This window comes from Lolium perenne, chromosome 7 (assembly GCF_019359855.2).
Source record: "Lolium perenne isolate Kyuss_39 chromosome 7, Kyuss_2.0, whole genome shotgun sequence".
Lineage (NCBI taxonomy): Eukaryota > Viridiplantae > Streptophyta > Magnoliopsida > Poales > Poaceae > Lolium > Lolium perenne.
The window spans coordinates 276,805,073-276,823,912 of NC_067250.2; the positions used below are offsets into that span (position 1 = coordinate 276,805,073).

An 18,840-nucleotide genomic window follows, 5' to 3' on the forward strand; every position below is an offset into this window, starting at 1 on the left:
CGCTAGATCTGGCCAGTGGCAACACAGGTTGAGGCCGGAAAGTAAAGGAGGGGAGCATGGAGACAAAGGCGTGGCGGCGGCTAAGGGCAGGCCGGCGTCTACACGCGCGCGAGGGGGCCTAAGAGCAGGGCGACCTTCTCTCGTTGTCTTCTTCAACTCCCGCGGCCGGCCGGCCGGCTGGCCTCGTGCCATTTTCAGATGCAGGAAGGAGTATACAATGGTGCATAGCCACTCCAATGAAGATGATAGTGGTGTGTGCCTGTATTCATTTTGTAATGTCAAAATATCTGAAAATCTTATAAGTTGCCTTTGCTTTGCAATTAGTAGTTCTGAATATTGCTTTCCCATAGTCATAGTCAATTAACCGTTAGTCTGAACCCCAGCTTAGAGCTCAAGGTAGACAAGTCAGTATAACTTTAGGTGATTGTTGAATTTCCGTTAAGAGCCAAGAACTCATTATAAACATTGGCCTACCTTAAAAGATCATATTGTGTTCAGTAAAATTCGAAATGATTGTACTGGAGTCGCAAGAATGCTGAATGAGATTTAATAATACTGAATTAGATATCAAAATTTTGGATTTAAGGATTATGTTCCAGATGTCAGCATATCACGTCTACTATTTTACTCTAGACTCTAGAGGGCTAGAGTAGGTGGAGGGTGGGTGGTCATGGATTTTATAGAGTTCTACACGTGTTAAAAAATGTGAGCACAGTCAGATTATGCATTTAGAATTCTCATATATAGTAATCCAATTTGACCTGCTAAACTTAAAGTTAGCAGTTCCACTCCGGTCTACACTCACATGGGCTTTGGAAGCGCAGATACATTACTGTAGCCTGATAATACGTATCAACACTTGTACATTAGAAAGTTCATATTTTGATTTGTAGTATGTATAATATCTTTGAAAGTGTATGCTGTTAATGATATTGCATAGATGAGAAATACATTATTATCTTGTGGAAAAATACGGTACTTTTTCTATTGAAAATGAAGCTACATTTATGGAATCTTGTGGAAAGATATGGTACTTTTTTACATGAGTGATACATTATTAGGGTTTCGTTTATTTGACTAACAATCTTAACACTTCGTGTACAGAGTGATACATTATTAGGGTCTTCTCGTCAAAAAATCCACCCCCACCATGTAATCTATCTATCTATTATATTATTAAAACAACAAACAACCAACAACTTAGATTAGCTTAGCATAAGCAAATAGGAAAAAACGGCCAAGATTAATTTCGTAGCGCGTTCCCGGTTGCTACTTTTAGCCATCGTATACGTGATGAATGCCTTCCTATGTGCACACGACTCCTAGCTTTAGCGATGGCTGTTGCCCTATTATTTTTTTCTCCGCCGCCTCCACTCTCCCCGTCACGTCCAGCTTATCTGCAGGTTTTCTCCTTCCTAGCAATAGGGCAAGCTTCTTCCTTAACATGGTAATCAGATGAATTGCACCTTGCATCCCTAGCGGCATGGTAATCCCAGGTTAGAAATAATTGAGATTTGAGTGCAATCTGATTGATTCCTTTTGCAGCGCTCTTTGCAGTTTACGTGATTTTAATCATTGTCTCTGGATCAAGCAAGACGGCAATCTGACTGATTTCTTTTGCAGCGCTCTTTGCAGTTTACATGATTTTAATTATTGTCTCCGGATCAGGCAAGATGGCAATCTAACTGATTTATTTAGCAGCGCTTTTTGCAATTTACATGATTTAATTATTGTCTCCGGATCAAGCTAGACGGCAACCTTCTTCCTTGACATGGTAATTGGATGAACTCACTGGTGGAAAAAGGGCCTTTGGTCGCGGTTCGCAACTGCCATTAGTCGTGGTTGCGCAACCGCGACCAAATGAGCGCGACTAAAGGCCCCCCCTTTAGTCGCGGTTGCTTAAGAACCGCGACTAAAGGCCCGTCCACGTGGGCGCCAGGCGGCCGTCGGGGCGGAGGACCTTTAGTCGCGGTTTTTCTGGCCAACCGCGACTAAAGGCCGCCGCAGGTTTAGGGTTTTAGCCCCCCCTAAACTTGCCCCCCCCCCCCCCCCCTAAACCTATTTTCTGTTTAATTTGTATTGTTTTATTTCTTTTGTGCTTTATTTAATTTTGAAGGAGTTTCACATATTCTATGGTACTACATACATGCATATGAATGTACAATTTCAAACAAATTTGAAATTAGAACCAAAAAGAATTCAAGAGGAATATACAATTAATATATATTCAATATCATCAGATGACCATATACAATTTTGAACAAGTTTCCATACATAATTTAATGCATATAAAGTTCTACGTCCTCGTAATGGTGTTCTCCTTTAGGATGGAGGACTTCCCTCCTGAACCATCCAGCTAGTTCCTCTTGAAGTGGTCGGAAGCGAGCTTCTGGACTAAGCATCATCCGGAGGTTATTCCTCTGAGCATTGGTATCACTCGGAACCCGCTCAGAGGTGTATCTCCGGATCATCTCACAGACATAGTATCCACATAGATTGGTCCCCGCTGGCTGAATATCCCCACCATTCTTAGCCTTTGACCTTTTGAATTCTAGCTCTTTTTTGAATTCACCGACCTTTGTATCTACGAACCGTGTCCAAACCCTACGAGGCAAAGAAAATTAAATGAACAAGAGAGTTATTAGTTACTTGAAGCTTAGGAAATGAACGAAATAGGCCGATCGATATAGAGCGCAAATGAATGAAAATAATTACTTCTGCAGCATTCTTCTCATGTCGGCCCAAAGCTTTGGATCCATATTCAGAGAGTCATGGACGAGACATTCTGAGGTGTCAACTTTAATTACTAGCAGAATCCAGTGGAACCTGCGGACACGATACATGCACAGTACGTCATGCATAACTCATCGATTAGCCGGCCACATACCATGCATGGAGTAAACAAAAGAGAATGTGCTCAAGACAGAAACACTCACCCAAAATGGTAAGGAAATAGAATATCACTTTTGAGTTCCTGCTTTGTAAGAAACTGCCACAGGTCTGCCTCCATGTCGGCGGGGTGATGCTCCAACACATATCCATTAACGATGTGTGGGTCAATGAACCCAACATCATGGATGTTCCTTACTCTGCATTCCTTAATCTTCAATCTGCATGTATAATAGCGGACACAACAATATAGTTAGGACATATATATAGTGCAGGCAATATGAACGAGATGGGGTAGAAATAAATCACTTACAGAATGTAGCAACTGATGATAGATTTGTCGAGCTCGCGCAGATTGAAAAGCTGGAACAATTCACTCAGATGAATTTGTACATAGTAATGTTTGAAGTGATGCTCATATCTAACTTCCGCATAAATATATTCTTTGGCGTTTTTATTTTTTATGTAACCCTTGTACCATTTCAGCAGACCTTTCATTTATGGAGGTAGATCCTCTTCCTGCGCAGGCTCGACGAGAGGCCCATTCTTCACATATGTAATTACTACCTCCTTCACTGGCGCCTCATCAAGGCCTAACAGTTCACGAAGAGTAATACCTAAGTTGGCCGCTTGTTCTCTGGCACTCGTTACAGTCAATCCCTGTGCTGCCGCAGCTGTTATGATATCGGGGTCATCCGGACCGGCGACTTTCACTATAAGCGGGGCAATCGATTGTTTACTTTGTTCCCCGAGCTGGACAACTCGTTTCCCGCTTTTTTTACTTTCTAATTCCGTTTTCTCGGCCTCCTCCAAGGCTTTGTTCTCCTGGTTCTCCGCCCGCTCTTTCTTCTCCTTCAACATGAGTGTCTGCCTATGAAGTTCACGTGCATAGTCGTCAGGCAGATTCTTCGCGGCTTGGGACGGTGTTCTCAAAAATGACTTAGCCCACTTCTTTTGCTCATCAGAAAATACTGGCTTGGGCTCGGGCTCTCTTTTCTTCTTGCAGTCCGCCTTCCATTTCTCATAATCAGCAGCCGCGGCCGCGGCAGTTTCCTCGGCACTACGTTCCCAAGGCCTTGTGGGGAGAGGCTTCAGTGATGGCTCCGGTACCTTTGTGGTCTTAGGTACATAAGGGTCCGGGTTAATAATCCAGGACTGCTTCTGCTTCTTTGCCGGAGGTGGATTGGGGGGCGGCGTCTGATCACCCGCCGGACGAGGACTGGGGGGCGGCGTCTGATCACCCGCCGGACGTTGTGGACTGGGGGGCGTCGGCTGATGTGACGGAGGTGTAGGTGAACCGCCACCACCACCACCACCACCACCACCGCCACCGCCACCACCACCACCGTTGGGGGGTGGACTTGTTGTCCTTGGCGCCTCGCCTGGAAACTTGATAAACTTCTTTTGCCATAGAATGAAATGGCGCTTGACATCTCCAAGTCTTTTCTCCCCTTCAGGTGTAGCAATGTCAATCTCCAGATCCTCAAACCCTAGGACTATGTCCTCCACCGTGACACGAGCATAGCCATCTTGAATGGGGTTGTTGTGGTGGAGTGCTTCAGGTAAACATGGTAAAGCACTGCCGATGGCTACCTTCATGGACATGTTCCCGATAGGATAATACAGATGACATTCTTTCATCTCCTTTATATCGTCCACGGGGTAGCGAGGAGGCTCCGGTGCAGTAATTTCGACCACCAGAGGCTCCGGTGCAGTAATTTCGATCGTCGGTGCATCTGCACCAGCCGGTGGGGCCTCCGTGGAAGCCACGCTGCTTCTCCGCTGCTGGCTTCCGAGATCCGCTGGATGATCTTCATGCTGCGCCCGAGCTGCATCTCTTTCGGCTACTAGTACACTCACGGTTTTCTTCATCACATCCATTTCCGATGCCAACCACGCCACAACATCTGCTTCCCGATCCATCTTTCTCTTACGGCTTCTGTAACCGTACGGGTCATCGTTCTGGGGGAACCCTATTTTCCACGGAATGTGCCCCATGCCTCGTACACGTCCTCCGTGTTCAGGATTCCCGAGGGCTTTTGTCAGCGCGTCGTTCTCTCTGTTGAACTTGATCTTCCCCTCTTGAGCATCCCTCATTGCGTCAATAAGGGCTTGGGTGGGTTTAATTATTTTGCCCCGGTAAACACACTCCCCTGTCTCCGGGTTCAGCGTCCCCCCATGCCCGTACCACCAGCTTTTGGCCCTTGGGTCCCATCCCTCCGTACCTGGACGGATTCCTCGCGCCCTCAGCTCGTTCTCCATCTTCTCCCACCTAGGCTCCCAAAGGCGATGCCCTCCTGGCCCCATAATATGATTGTACTCCTTCTTAGCCGCATTTTCCTTATTTTTTTCGATATTTGAATGAACTGCTCCGATTTCTTTTGCTTCACAAATTCTGGCCAATCATGTTTCAGTTTCTCATATTGTCCTTAGAAATCCGGAGTCTTGTTCTGCTTGACAAAGTCATGGGCTAGATTTTGCTTGAATTTCCGGAATGCGTCGGCCATCTTATATATGAAGAGCGAATTGTTTGACTAGCCTCCTCCTCTCCTTGTTTTCCTCAATCTTGTTACCCTCCTCATCGAATTTGTTGTATTCCGGAGGTAGAACGAAATGTTCCATAAGCTTCTTGAAGCAATCTTTTTTTGTTCTCTTATCGACAAAAGTGAAACCAACACGTGCCTTCTTTGGCGCATTCCAATCCTGGACGGTGATCGAGACGTTGTCTCTAACAACGGCTCCGCATTGGCTGACAAACTTGGTGGCGTTCTTGCGGGGCTCCAGCGGCCTGCCGGTTGCACTGTCGACAACCTCGATGGTGCATGTTTCTCCTTGTTTCATCGCTTGGTTGCGCCACGCTTTGACGACGTACTCGATTGTTTCGACGATCCGGCCGAGGGCTAAAATAAGAAAGAGAGAGTCGCGCGCGTTAGTACACACATATTTATTCAAATCAGTTAGTTAGTATCACCAGAGGCTCAATGTATATATATACCTCGGCGCCGGAGGTGGTTGCTACTTCCATTTGAAGATCGTCGTTTATCGACGTTTGTTCGGCATCATCTTGCTGACGGCGCCCTTCATCTTCACCGTCAAGGTTCAGATAAGAAGAGATATCATCTTCTTCTTGTCCGGTCAGCACAAATAGAATATCGCCGTTTATGATGCCGAACATATGGGCTTCACCGTCCGGATCATAGTTGTCCATAATCGGGTCAGCTCTATCATCCGCCATATGTCAGTCCTGAAAACATGTAGTAAAAACAAATTAATTAAGTGAAGAAGGGGGGCGGTGGCGGTGGCGAAAGGGTGGTGGCAAAAGGAGGGGGCGAGGAAGGGGTGGGAGAGGGTGTCGCGGTGGATGGATGGCCGAATCAAGACGATGGGCCAACAGGGCGAAAAAGAAACTCGTGCATGCGTTTTCCTTTCATTTTTTTTATAAGAAAGAAGAAGGAGAATAAACGGAAGGGAGCGGGCCGGAGACGTGGCGATGGATCCGTTTTCCGTGGCGCACCAATTAAAGCTAGCGAGGATGGATGGATCGGTCGCATTCATGCCAGCGTTGGACAGCGACGTGCGGATTCATCGGACAAGTGCCGTGGCGAGGGGGGGAAGGGCGACGTGAACCGGTTGGGAAAACAGAGAAGGCAACCGCCAACCGGGTGGGCACGCGCGCGGATTTTGATTTTGATTTTTCGGGAAGAGAGAGGCGCGAGAGGCGGAATGCGTTTCGTTTCGTTTCGTTGGCTAGCTCAAAAGTCGTTTCTTCGAGAGGGTGGCAAAGAGGAGAACGCCACCATATGCATGTGCACAGCTGGAGCGTGTCTCGTCGTGGTCGGTCTTTGTGCTGCTAGCTCAACACGTTCACATCCATGTGCGGGACGACGAAACGAAACGGCGCGCCAGTAAATTTTGGTTAATTAAGTTAATTTTTGGTTAAGTTTAAACTTATTGTATTAAGTTAAAATTAAACTTATTGTATTAAGTTTAAACTTATTGTATTAAGTTAAAATTAAACTCAAATTTTAGTTATGTTTTTTTTTTAACTGTAGTTTTTTTTGTTAAGTCAAATTTGAGTTTCTTTTTAGTCAAATTTTAGTTTTTTTTAGTTATTTTTTCTTTCAAAATTAACAAGAAAAAAAATAAAAAAAGAAAAAAAAGCCCCGGCGGCCCCTTCGATCTCTCTCCTCACAGAGAGAGGAAAGCGCACGCACCGGCCGTGCGTGCGGCAGAGGGGCGCCGGCGTGGGCTGCATGGTGAGGGCCGGCGGCGCCCACGGCCGGGAACAGCGGCGAGCAGCGCGCGCGGGCCTACGGCGCGGAGGCGGACGGCGCGGTCTCGCGTGCGCGCGCGCGGCGCGCGCGGCCGGCGTCTCGTTGTGCGTGGCGGCGGCGGTCGGCGACTACGGCGGCGGCCGGGCGGAGGTGGCGGTTCGGCGGCGGCGGCGACCACGGCAGCGGTTCGTCGGCGGCGTCGTCGGCGGAGGAGAGAGCTCGGAGCGCGGGCGCGGCAGCAGCCTGACGGCGTCGTCGTCTGCGAGGAGCTCTCGATCGGCGGCGTCGTCTGCGAGGAGATGAAGCGATGAAACCGCCTCGTGGCACGCGCGAGTTTAAATAGGGAACGACCTTTGGTCGCGGTTGGGGTCACCAACCGCTACTAAAGGGGTACCTTTAGTCGCGGTTGGTGACCCCAACCGCGACTAAAGGGTATTTTCGCCGGGTTTTCGTTTCCCGCGGAAAATACCCTTTAGTCGCGGTTGGTGACCCCAACCGCGACCAAAGGTATTTTCCAAATTACTTTTCATTTCAAAATCTGAAAAATGCAAATAATATATCAAAAAATTCAGAAAAATAAAACTAATTCATTTCAAAATCTGAAAAATACAAATAATATATCAAAAAATTCAGAAAAATAAAACTAATTCATTTAAAAATCTTAAAAATAAAAATAATATATCAAAAAATTCAGAAAAATAAAACTAATTCATTTCAAAATCTGAAAAATACAAATAATATATCAAAAAATTCAGAAAAATAAAACTAATTCATTTCAAAATCTTAAAAATACAAATAATATATCAAATAATATATCAAAAAATTCAGAAAAATAAATCTAATTCATTTAAAAATCTTTCCTGCCGCCGGTGTCTTCCCGCCCCCTCTTCCCACCAGTTCTTCCCGGCCGCCTCTGTCTTCCCGCCCCTCTTCCCACCAGTTCTTCCAGGCCGCCTCTGTCTTCCCGCCCCCTCTTCCGAAGATGCCGTAGGGCGTGTGCACCGACGACATCTTCGAGAAGCTGCGCCACGGGTGATTTTCCAACCCTTTACCCAGCACTGTTAGAGGAGATGTAGTCTTTCACGGGTTTGCAGGAAAATTTTCCCAAGGAGCAACTTCCAAAGATGTCGTAGGGCGTGTGCACCGACGACATCTTCGACAAGCTGCGCCTCGGGCGATTTTCCAACCCTTTACCTAGCACTGTTAGAGGAGATGGAGTCTTTCACGGGTTTGCAGGAAAATTTTCCCGAGGAGCAACTTCCGAAGATGTCGTAGGGCGTGTGCACCGACGACATCTTCGAGAAGCTGCGCCACGGGTGATTTTCCAACCCTTTACCCAGCACTGTTAGAGGAGATGGAGTCTTTCACGGGTTTGCAGGAAAATTTTCCTGAGGAGCAACTTCCGAAGATGTCGTAGGGCGTGTGCACCGACGACATCTTCGAGAAGCTGCGCCACGGGAGATTTTCCAACCCTTTACCCAGCACTGTTAGAGGAGATGTAGTCTTTCACGGGTTTGCAGGAAAATTTTCCCGAGGAGCAACTTCCGAAGATGTCGTAGGGCGTGTGCACCGACGACATCTTCGAGAAGCTGCGCCACGGGAGATTTTCCAACCCTTTACCCAGCACTGTTAGAGGAGATGTAGTCTTTCACGGGTTTGCAGGAAAATTTTCCCGAGGAGCAACTTCCGAAGATGTCGTAGGGCGTGTGCACCGACGACATCTTCGAGAAGTTGCGCCACGGGAGATTTTCCAACCCTTTACTCCATCCATGGGGATGAAACTCTCCCTCCCTGCTAGGTTGGCTTGTTGGTCTGCTTGCCAAGGCGTATCGATGCTCCTTTTATAGGCACGGCGCCGCTGCTGCTTTGTGTTGTTCCTCCGACAGGGTGTCGTGCGCTACATGCTTTATCTCATCGAGCAGTGCGTCCACCCACGCGTCCTTATCCTGCCGACAGCTTTAGTCACGGTTGCAGTCTCCAGCCGGGACTAAAGCTTACCCAAACGTCCTTATCCCACCGACAGTTTTCTTAGATGACACAAAAACCACATTTAGTCCCGGTTGCACCCACCAGCCGGGACTAAAGCTTACCCAGATGTCCTTATCCCACCGACAGTTTTGTTAGATGATACAAAACCACCTTTAGTCCCGGTTGCACCCACCAGCCGGGACTAAAGGTTAGATGACCAGCTCTGGATTCCTCTTCTTCCCGCCATTTCTTTCCTGTCTTCCCGCCTCTTTCTTCCCGCCACTTTCCTCCCACCTCCTGTCTTCCCACTCCCATTTTTCCCGCCATTTCTCACTACATATATGTAGCCCGGCTTGGCCAGCATTATCACATCTCTACAATCTCTCATCACTCTCACATGGCTTCCACCGCACCCACTCTAACCTACCAGCAGGTGGAGGAGCTTTGCGCCTCGAACTACCCTTGCCCACCGGGCTACCGCGTCCCCGCCGGCTGGAGCCTAAGCGCCGGAGGCGTGCCGGTCCCTCCCGTCCCTCAGGGTACTGCGCGCCGGGCGGCCATCACGAACCACTACTACCTCGACCTCACGCCGGAGCAGCGGATGAATCCCCGCTGGCATCCCGATAACCAGCATACTTGGGATGCCTTCTTCATCAATCGGCGTGACAGGGCGCTCGCCAGGTATGAGGAGGACGGTCTGCCTCCTGGGAACTTCCACGAGGCCGGCCGTCGGCTATGGTGGTACGGCCGGACTCTGCAGAGCGTCATGGACTACATCACGGCCGGCGATATCCCCCGCCTGCGCTACCCTCAGTTCGAGCCACGAGCGCCGCCCGACGACAGCAGCTGACGACGAGCGACGGCAGCGATGGCGGCAACTTAGAAGGTGACGACTACCAGTACAACGGCGGCGGCTATGAAGACTACGAGTATGCATATTATACGCCTAGGCAGGAGTATGACTAAATCACTCCAAATTTCATGTATCATCAGTGTGGTTTCTCGAATCAATCGAATCATTCGAAAATGGACACCAAACACATCACGGGTAATATAATTCACATGATCCATTCAATAAAGTTTGGTACAAAAAATTATTACACATCATTTCTTCCCTTGTGTCCCTGCTTGCTTACGATTGTGCCGTATCCATGGAGCATCCTCATCATTTAACTTAATGCTTGGGTCGGTGTTCACTTTGAAGGGCGGAATTTCAGCAAACATATTATAATCTTCTGATATGTCTGTCTTGTCCTCCACTCCCACGATGTTTCTTTTCCCTGAAAGAACAATGTGGCGCTTTGGATCATCGCATGATGTACTGATCGTTTTCTTATCTTTCCATTTCCTCGGTTTGCTACTCATGTCCTTGACATAGAAAACCTGAGCGACATCTTTCGCTAGGACGAATGGTTCGTCAAGGTAACCAAGATTGTTGAAATCCACCATTGTCATTCCGTATTGCCGGTCCACCTTTACCCCACCTCCTGTTAGCTTGAACCATTTGCACCGGAACAAAGGGACCTTAAAGGAGGGTCCATAGTCAAGTTCTCATATCTCCTCTATGTAACCATAATATGTGACCTTTTGCCCATTCTCGGTTGCTGCATCAAAGCGGACACCACTGTTTTGGTTGGTGCTCTTTTTATCTTGGGCGATCGTGTAAAATGTATTCCCATTTATCTCGTACCCTTGGAAAGTCGTTATAGTCGAAGATGGTGTCTTGGCCAACATGTACAGCTGATCTACAACATGATCGTCATTCATTAAATGTTTTCTCAACCAAATGCCGAAAGTCTCCATGTGGGCCTTCCTAATCCAGGATTCAGGCTTCCCCGGGTTGTCCGAGCGTAAAATATTCTTGTGTTTCTCAAAGTACGGAGCCACCAAGCTGGAATTGGTCAGAACTGTGTGGTGTGCTTCAGTCAGAGAATGGCCATCCATACATATCGTTGACTTCCTTCCGATCGTGCCTTTTCCACTTAGTGTCCCCTCGTGTCGCGATCGAGGAAGACTAGTCGGCTTAAGGTCAGGAACAAAGTCAACACAAAACTTAATTACCTCCTCATTTCCATAGCCCTTGGCGATGCTTCCTTCTGGCCTAGCACGGTTACGAACATATTTCTTTAATACTCCCATGAACCTCTCGAAGGGGAACATATTGTGTAGAAATACAGGACCGAGAATGGAAATCTCTTCGACTAGGTGAACCAGGAGGTGCGTCATAATATTGAAGAAGGATGGCGGGAACACCAACTCGAAACTGACAAGACATTGGACCACATCGTTCTGTAACCGTGGTAGAACTTCTGGATTGATTACCTTCTGAGAGATTGCATTGAGGAATGCACATAGAGGATGCAGTCGTTGATGCATGCATGTATCTTCAGAACCTCTAAACCTAGAGGGCAGACAGCCTTCTTTGCTTCGTACATACTGGCGGGCAACTCGTTATTCTTTGGAAACATATTCTTCAACATTTTCAGCAAGTTTTCAAATGCCGAGTCAGCTACACCTGCCTGTGCCTTCCATTTCAGCAAATCCAGTGTGCAGCCCAGCTTTTTCAGACCATCATCGCATCCGGGGTACAGCGACTTTCTGTGATCCTCTAACATGCGATCCAAATTCTCCCTCTCCTTTTCAGTTTCGCAGCGTCTCCGTGCATCAGCAATGGTCCGACCAAGATCATCAACGGGCTCATCACGTGCCTCTTCTTCACCTTCACCTTCCCCTTCACCTTCCCCTTCACCTTCAGCATCCTCCATGAAAGTATCACCGAAATGAGCAAGATAGCTTTCATCGATGAAATCATCCCCGTCTTCATCTTCTTCCATTATAACCCCTCTTTCTCCATGCTTGGTCCAACAATTATAGCTTGGCATGAAACCGTGACGAAGCAGGTGCATGTGAACTTTTCTTGAGGAAGAGTAACCCTTTTGATTCTTACAGTCAACACATGGACAGATAACAAAACCCTTCTGCTTGTTCGCATTAGCTACTACGAGGAAATCTTTCAAACCCGTAGTGAACTCGCCGGAGAGTCGGTTACCGTACATCCATTGCCGATTCATCTACATTATTATAATATAAAATATATAATTAACCATCATGCATTTGTTAAACTAACTAACTATAAACAATAGAAATTAATCAATAAACTACACACATGCATATTTTATCAATGACACATATGAAAGGTTTAACTTGCTAACCGCGATCGAGGAGGAAAAAATAAATGAGGAAGCTCAAGTGTGGCTCCGACACTTCATATCATGTTTGTTTCATGCTCTTGGGGCATTTCATCAAACACTTTGTGTGCATAAGAGGAGCCAAAAGCAAACCTAACACCCCCTTGTGAAGTTTGTGAAGAGAAGTGGCACCAAATGGCTAAGTGAGTGTGCTGAACTGGTTTATATAGGGGAGGAGTTTTAGTCGCGGCAGGCCAACCGCGACTAAAGCCCCTCACGTGCACCAGCTGGCCACCGAGCGCCCTGGGTCCAGACCTTTGGTCGCGGTTCTCCTGCCGAACCGCGACTAAAGACTTCATTTGTCGCGGTTCCTACAGTTTCGCGACTAATGGGGCTGGACGGAAGCCTCTTTTTCTACCAGTGACTGCACCTAGCATCCCTACCGGCCTGGCAATCTCGGATTAGCAATGGTTGAGATTTGAGTTCATTATCTGGCTATCCTCTTTACAGTTTACATGATTTTAATTATTGTCTCTGGATCGAGCAAGAGATAACAAGTTTTTTGTGTGTCGTTTTCTTTACGTGGTTTTTGTTTGATAGTTCTACTGAGAGACGAGCCGCGAGGGATCATCGCTGGCTACAGCCTGAATCTAAGTCTGAGGTGGACCATCCAGTTAATGATTTGCTGCCGTTGCACTTCAATTGACCATGCGTCGTACAATCATACCGCGCTTACACGCCTGACCGACTGGCCGGACAAGCTGGAAGTGTCGCTCGCCATGCTAATTGAAGGTACATATTGCACCACGCTCGCAGGCATACTCTTTCATGTTGTCCAGCCTAAATATGTAATCATGGATGATTGGACTACAGCCGCGCCGTCAATGGCATCAACCTCGGAACCCGTGTACGCACATTGATCTGACACCCTATGGTTCAACAAACAGAGGAAGCTCACATGTGATTAATCTATGCTGAAAAGGTCGAAGATAGAGTAGAACCCCCGCATGGTGGCTAGATGTCAATGCTTTAATCAGGGGCTGTACCATCAACAAACAAGAATATGGATACATAGATTTATCTATTCGATTGTTCACCTCATGGATCCACTTGAACCGCGTAACCAGCACTAGTGGAAAATAGGGCTTTCGTGGGAGCCATTTGTCGCGGGCGCGCCTGCACCCGCGACAAATGGGGTGGCCACGTCGCTCCGAATTCGGCAGAGGTTTTTGTCGCGGTCTTTTGTCGCGGACCGTATTAGGACCCGCGACAAAAGGGGTCGGCACCCCTTTTGTCGCGGGTCGTAATACGGCCCGCGACAAAATGGCCATGCCTATATATATAGACAAGCAGCCAGCCACCCCCCACCACATTTTTTCCTTGGTGGTGAAGGTGGAGGTGTATGCTAGCTCATTTTTTCTACATGTGCACAAGAGGTGTTTGATGGAATGCTTGTGAGAGGGATGCCACTTGGTTTTATTTGATAAGATTTCTCCTCTTTTTGATCCTAAAAGGTTAGCAACTATTTTCTCGTATGTATATGTATAGTCCGTACAATACTAATTTTAGCAAGGTGATTGCATCTGATACATATAATTGTACTTATGATGCAGATGAGTCATCCATGGATGTACGGTAACCGATGTGCTCCCGCTTTCAGAGAGGGCGTGAATTCTTTCCTGCTTGTGGCCGAGGCCAACAAGTCGAAGCAAGGTTTTATGTGCTGTCCATGTCTAAAATGTAAGAACGAGAAGAATTACTCTTTCTCAAGAGACATTAAGAGCCACCTGCTTCGGTTTGGATTCATGTCCAGCTATAATGTTTGGACCAAGCATGGAGAAGAAGGGGTTATGATGGAAGACGGCGAAGAAGAAGAAGATAATGATGACCAGTACCGATCTATGTTCTCTGAATGCTTTGATACCGCAATGGACGACAATGAAGAAGAAGGAGGTGAAGAACATGCATCAGATGATCCTGTTGATGATGATCTTCGTCGGGCCATTTCTGATGCAAGAAGAGACTGCGGCACGGATAAGGAGAGGTTGCAGTTCGACAAGATGTTAGAGGACCACCACAAATTGTTGTACCCAGGTTGTGAAGATGGGCAGAGAAAGTTGGGTAGCATATTGGAATTGCTGAAATGGAAGGCAGAGGTCGGTGTGACTGACTCGGGATTTGAGAAATTGATGATAATATTAAAGAAGCTGTTTCCAAGAAATAATGAATTGCCCGTCAGTACATATGAAGCAAAGAAGCTTGTCTGCCCTCTAGGATTAGATGTGCAGAAGATACATGCATGCATTAATGATTGTATCCTCTACCGCGGTGAGAAGTACGAGAATTTGAATAAATGTCCGATATGTGGTGCATTGCGGTATAAGATCAGAAAAGATGACCCTGTTGATGTTGAGGGCGAGCCACCCAGGAAGAGGGTTCCTGCGAAGGTGATGTGGTATGCTCCAATAATACCACGGTTGAAACGTTTGTTCAGAAACAAAGAGCATGTCAAGTTGTTGCGATGGCACATGGAAGAACATAAGAAAGACGCGATGTTGAGGCACCCCGCTGATGGTCGGCAGTGGAGGAACATCGGGAGAGAGTTCCCGGATTTTGCAGGTGAGGCAAGGAACTTATACTTTGGTGAGGCAAGTATAGATGGCATGAATCCTTTTGGGGAGCAGAGCTGCAGTCACAGCACCTGGCCCGTGACTTTATGTATCTACAACCTTCCTTCTTGGTTGTGCATGAAGTGGAAGTTCATTATGATGCCAGTGCTTATCCAAGGCCCAAAGCAACCTGGCAACGACATTGATGTGTACCTAAGGCCATTAGTTGATGAACTTTTGGAGTTGTGGGCCAAACCAGGTGTACGTGTGTGGGATGAGCACACCGAGCAAGAATTTGACCTACGAGCGTTGCTATTCGTAACCATCAATGATTGGCCTGCTCTTAGTAACATTTCAGGACAGACGAACAAAGGATACAACGCATGCACACACTGTTTAGATGAGACTGAAGGTAAATATTTGGGAAAAAGCAAAAAAGTTGTGTACCCGTACAATCGCTGTTTCCTTCCGCACAAGCATCGCTTAAGGAAAAAAGGCAAGCATTTCGATGGCGAGGCAGACAATCGTCCGAAGCCTGTACCCCGTAGTGGTGCTGATATATTTGACATGGTCAAGGATTTAAATGTTATCTTTGGAAAGGGTCCAGGCAGTCGACCTGTTCCGAAAGACGATGACGGACACGCGCCCATGTGGAAGAAGAAATCTATTTTTTGGGAGCTAGAATATTGGAAAGTCCTGGAAGTCCGCTTTGCAATCGACGTGATGCACCTGACCAAGAATCTTTGTGTGAATATTCTAGGTTTCCTGGGCGTGTATGGGAAGACAAAAGATACACCAGAAGCACGGGAGGACTAGAAAAAACATAAAGGACGAAACGACAATCATCCGGGGAAGTTTGAAGGGCCTGCCAGCTACGCTCTTACCAAACAAGAGAAGGAGATCTTTTTTGAAGCCCTATTCAGTATCAAGGTTCCGTCTGGTTTCTCGTCGAATATAAAGGGAATAGTAAATATGAAGGAGAAAAAATTCTAGAACCTAAAGTCCCATGACTGCCACGTGCTTATGACACAATTGCTTCCGGTTGCATTGAGGGGACTTCTACCAGAAAATGTTCGACTAGCCATTGTGAAGATATGTGCATTCCTCAACGCAATTTCTCAGAAGGTAATGGATCCAGAAACTTTGTCAGGATTACAGGAAGATGTGGTCGAATGTCTTGTCAGCTTCGAGTTGTTGTTCCCACCATCCTTCTTCAATATTATGACGCACCTCCTCGTTCACTGATGGCGTGTAATTCACACGTTCGTTGGGAACCCCAAGAGGAAGGTATGATGCGCACAGCAGCAAGTTTTCCCTCAGAAAGAAACCAAGGTTTATCGAACCAGGAGGAGCCAAGAAGCACGTTGAAGGTTGATGGCGGCGGGATGTAGTGCGGCGCAACACCAGGGATTCCGGCGCCAACGTGGAACCTGCACAACACAACCAAAGTACTTTGCCCCAACGAAACAGTGAGGTTGTCAATCTCACCGGCTTGCTGTAACAAAGGATTAACCGTATTGTGTGGAAGATGATTGCTTGCAGAAAACAGTAGAACAAGTATTGCAGTAGATTGTATTTCAGTAAAGAGAATTGGACCGGGGTCCACAGTTCACTAGAGGTGTCTCTCCCATAAGACGAACAACATGTTGGGTGAACAAATTACAGTTGGGCAATTGACAAATAAAGAGAGCATGACCATGCACATACATATCATGATGAGTATAGTGAGATTTAATTGGGCATTACGACAAAGTACATAGACCGCCATCCAATCGCATCTATGCCTAAAAGTCCACCTTCAAAGTTATCATCCGAACCCCCTCCGGTATTAAGTTGCAAAGCAACGAGACAATTGCATTAAGTATGGTGCGTAATGTAATCAACAACTACATCCTTAGACATAGCATCAATGTTTTATCCCTAGTGGCAACAGCACAACACAACCTTAGAACTTTCATCCTTTGTCCCAGGTGTCAATGCAGGCATGAACCCACTATCGAGCATAAGTACTCCCTCTTGGAGTTACAAGCATCTACTTGGCCAGAGCATCTACTAGTAACGGAAAGCATGCAAGATCATAAACAACACGTAGATATAACTTTGATAATCAACATAACAAGTATTCTCTATTCATCGGATCCCAACAAACGCAACATATAGAATTACAGATAGATGATCTTGATCATGTTAGGCAGCTCACAAGATCCGACAATGATAGCACAATGGGGAGAAGACAACCATCTAGCTACAGCTATGGACCCATAGTCCAGGGGTAGACTACTCACACATCACTCCGGAGGTGACCATGGCGGCGTAGAGTCCTCCGGGAGATGAATCCCCTCTCCGGCAGGGTGCCGGAGGCGATCTCCTGGATCCCCCGAGATGGGCTCGGCGGCGGCGGCGTCTCGATGGGTTTTCCGTATCGTGGCTCTCGGTACTGGGGGTTTCGTCACGGAGGCTTTAAGTAGGCGGAAGGGCAAGTCAAGAGGCGGCACGGGGGGCCCACACCATAGGCCGGCGCGGCCAGGGGTGGGGCCGCGCCGCCCTAGGGTTTGGCCACCCCGTGGCCCCTCTTCGTCTCGTCTTCGGACTTCTGGAAGCTTCGTGGAAAAATAGGCCCCTGGGCGTTGATTTCGTCCAATTCCGAGAATATTTCGTTACTAGGATTTCTGAAACCAAAAACAGCAGAAAACAGCAACTGGCACTTCGGCATCTTGTTAATAGGTTAGTTCCAGAAAATGCACGAATATGACATAAAGTGTGCATAAAACATGTAGATAACATCAATAATGTGGCATGGAACATAAGAAATTATCGATACGTTGGAGACGTATCATTCACCTAGTTGAAGAGATTAGAATTCTCGGTCCTGTATTTCTACACAATATGTTCCCCTTCGAGAGGTTCATGGGAGTTTTAAAGAAATATGTTCATAACCGAGCTAGGCCGGAAGGAAGTATCTCAAAGGGCTACGGAACTAAGGAGGTCATTGAGTTTTGTGTTGACTTTATTCCTGACCTTAAGTCGATTGCTGTTCCGTGAATCTCGGTATGAGGGGAGGCTGACTGGACAAGGCACCCTAGGAAGGAAAGCAACGGTGTGCAAGGACAAGATTTCCTTCAATCAAGCACACTACACAGTTCTATACAATTCCAGCTTGGTGGCTCCGTACATCGAGAAACATAAGAATGTTTTACGAGAAATAAACCCGGGCAAGCCCCATTCATGGATTACACGTGAACACATAAATACCTTCGGCAGTTGGTTGCAAAGACATCTCATCTTTTCCATCAAAGCGGACACCACTGTTGTAGAGCAGTTATACTTGTTGGCCAGGTTACCATCTTCAAACATATGTACATTCCAAGGGTACGAGATAAATGGGAATACATTTTACACGATCGACCAAGATAAAAAGAGCACCAACCAAAACAGTGGTGTCCGCTTCGATGCAAAAGACGAGAATGGGCAGACCACCACATATTATGGATACATAGAGGAGATATGGGAACTTGACTATGGACCCACTTTTAAGGTCCCTTTGTTTCGGTGCAAATGGGTGAAGCTCAGCGGTGTACATATAGACGATAAGTACGGTATGACAACAGTGGATCCCAACAATATTGCGTACCTGGACGAGCCATTTGTCCTAGCCAACGAGGTGGCTCAAGTTTTCTACGTGAAGGACATGTCTAGCAAATCAAGAAAAAGAAATCAACAAAAGAATACATCAACGGAGGAGCCAAAGCGCCACATAGTTCTTTCTGGGAAAAGAAACATAGTGGGAGTGGATGACAAGACAGACATGTCAGAAGATTATAATAAGTTTAAAGAAATTCCGCCCTTCACGGTGAAAATTGACCCAAGCATCTTGCTAAATGATGAAGATTCTCCATGGCTACGGCGTAGAAG

At 46.9% G+C, this 18,840-nt stretch overlaps 1 long non-coding RNA gene across 1 annotated transcript; it reads right to left on the minus strand.

Annotated features, from left to right (window-relative positions):
• Positions 1-2,209: 2,209 nt before the first annotated feature.
• Positions 2,210-2,844, minus strand: LOC139834165 (uncharacterized). Its single transcript, XR_011749600.1, has 2 exons — positions 2,716-2,844; positions 2,210-2,604 (listed from the first exon to the last, which is right to left on the minus strand). It is a non-coding gene; the product is annotated as an uncharacterized lncRNA (long non-coding RNA).
• Between the last annotated feature and the right edge of the window lie 15,996 nt (positions 2,845-18,840).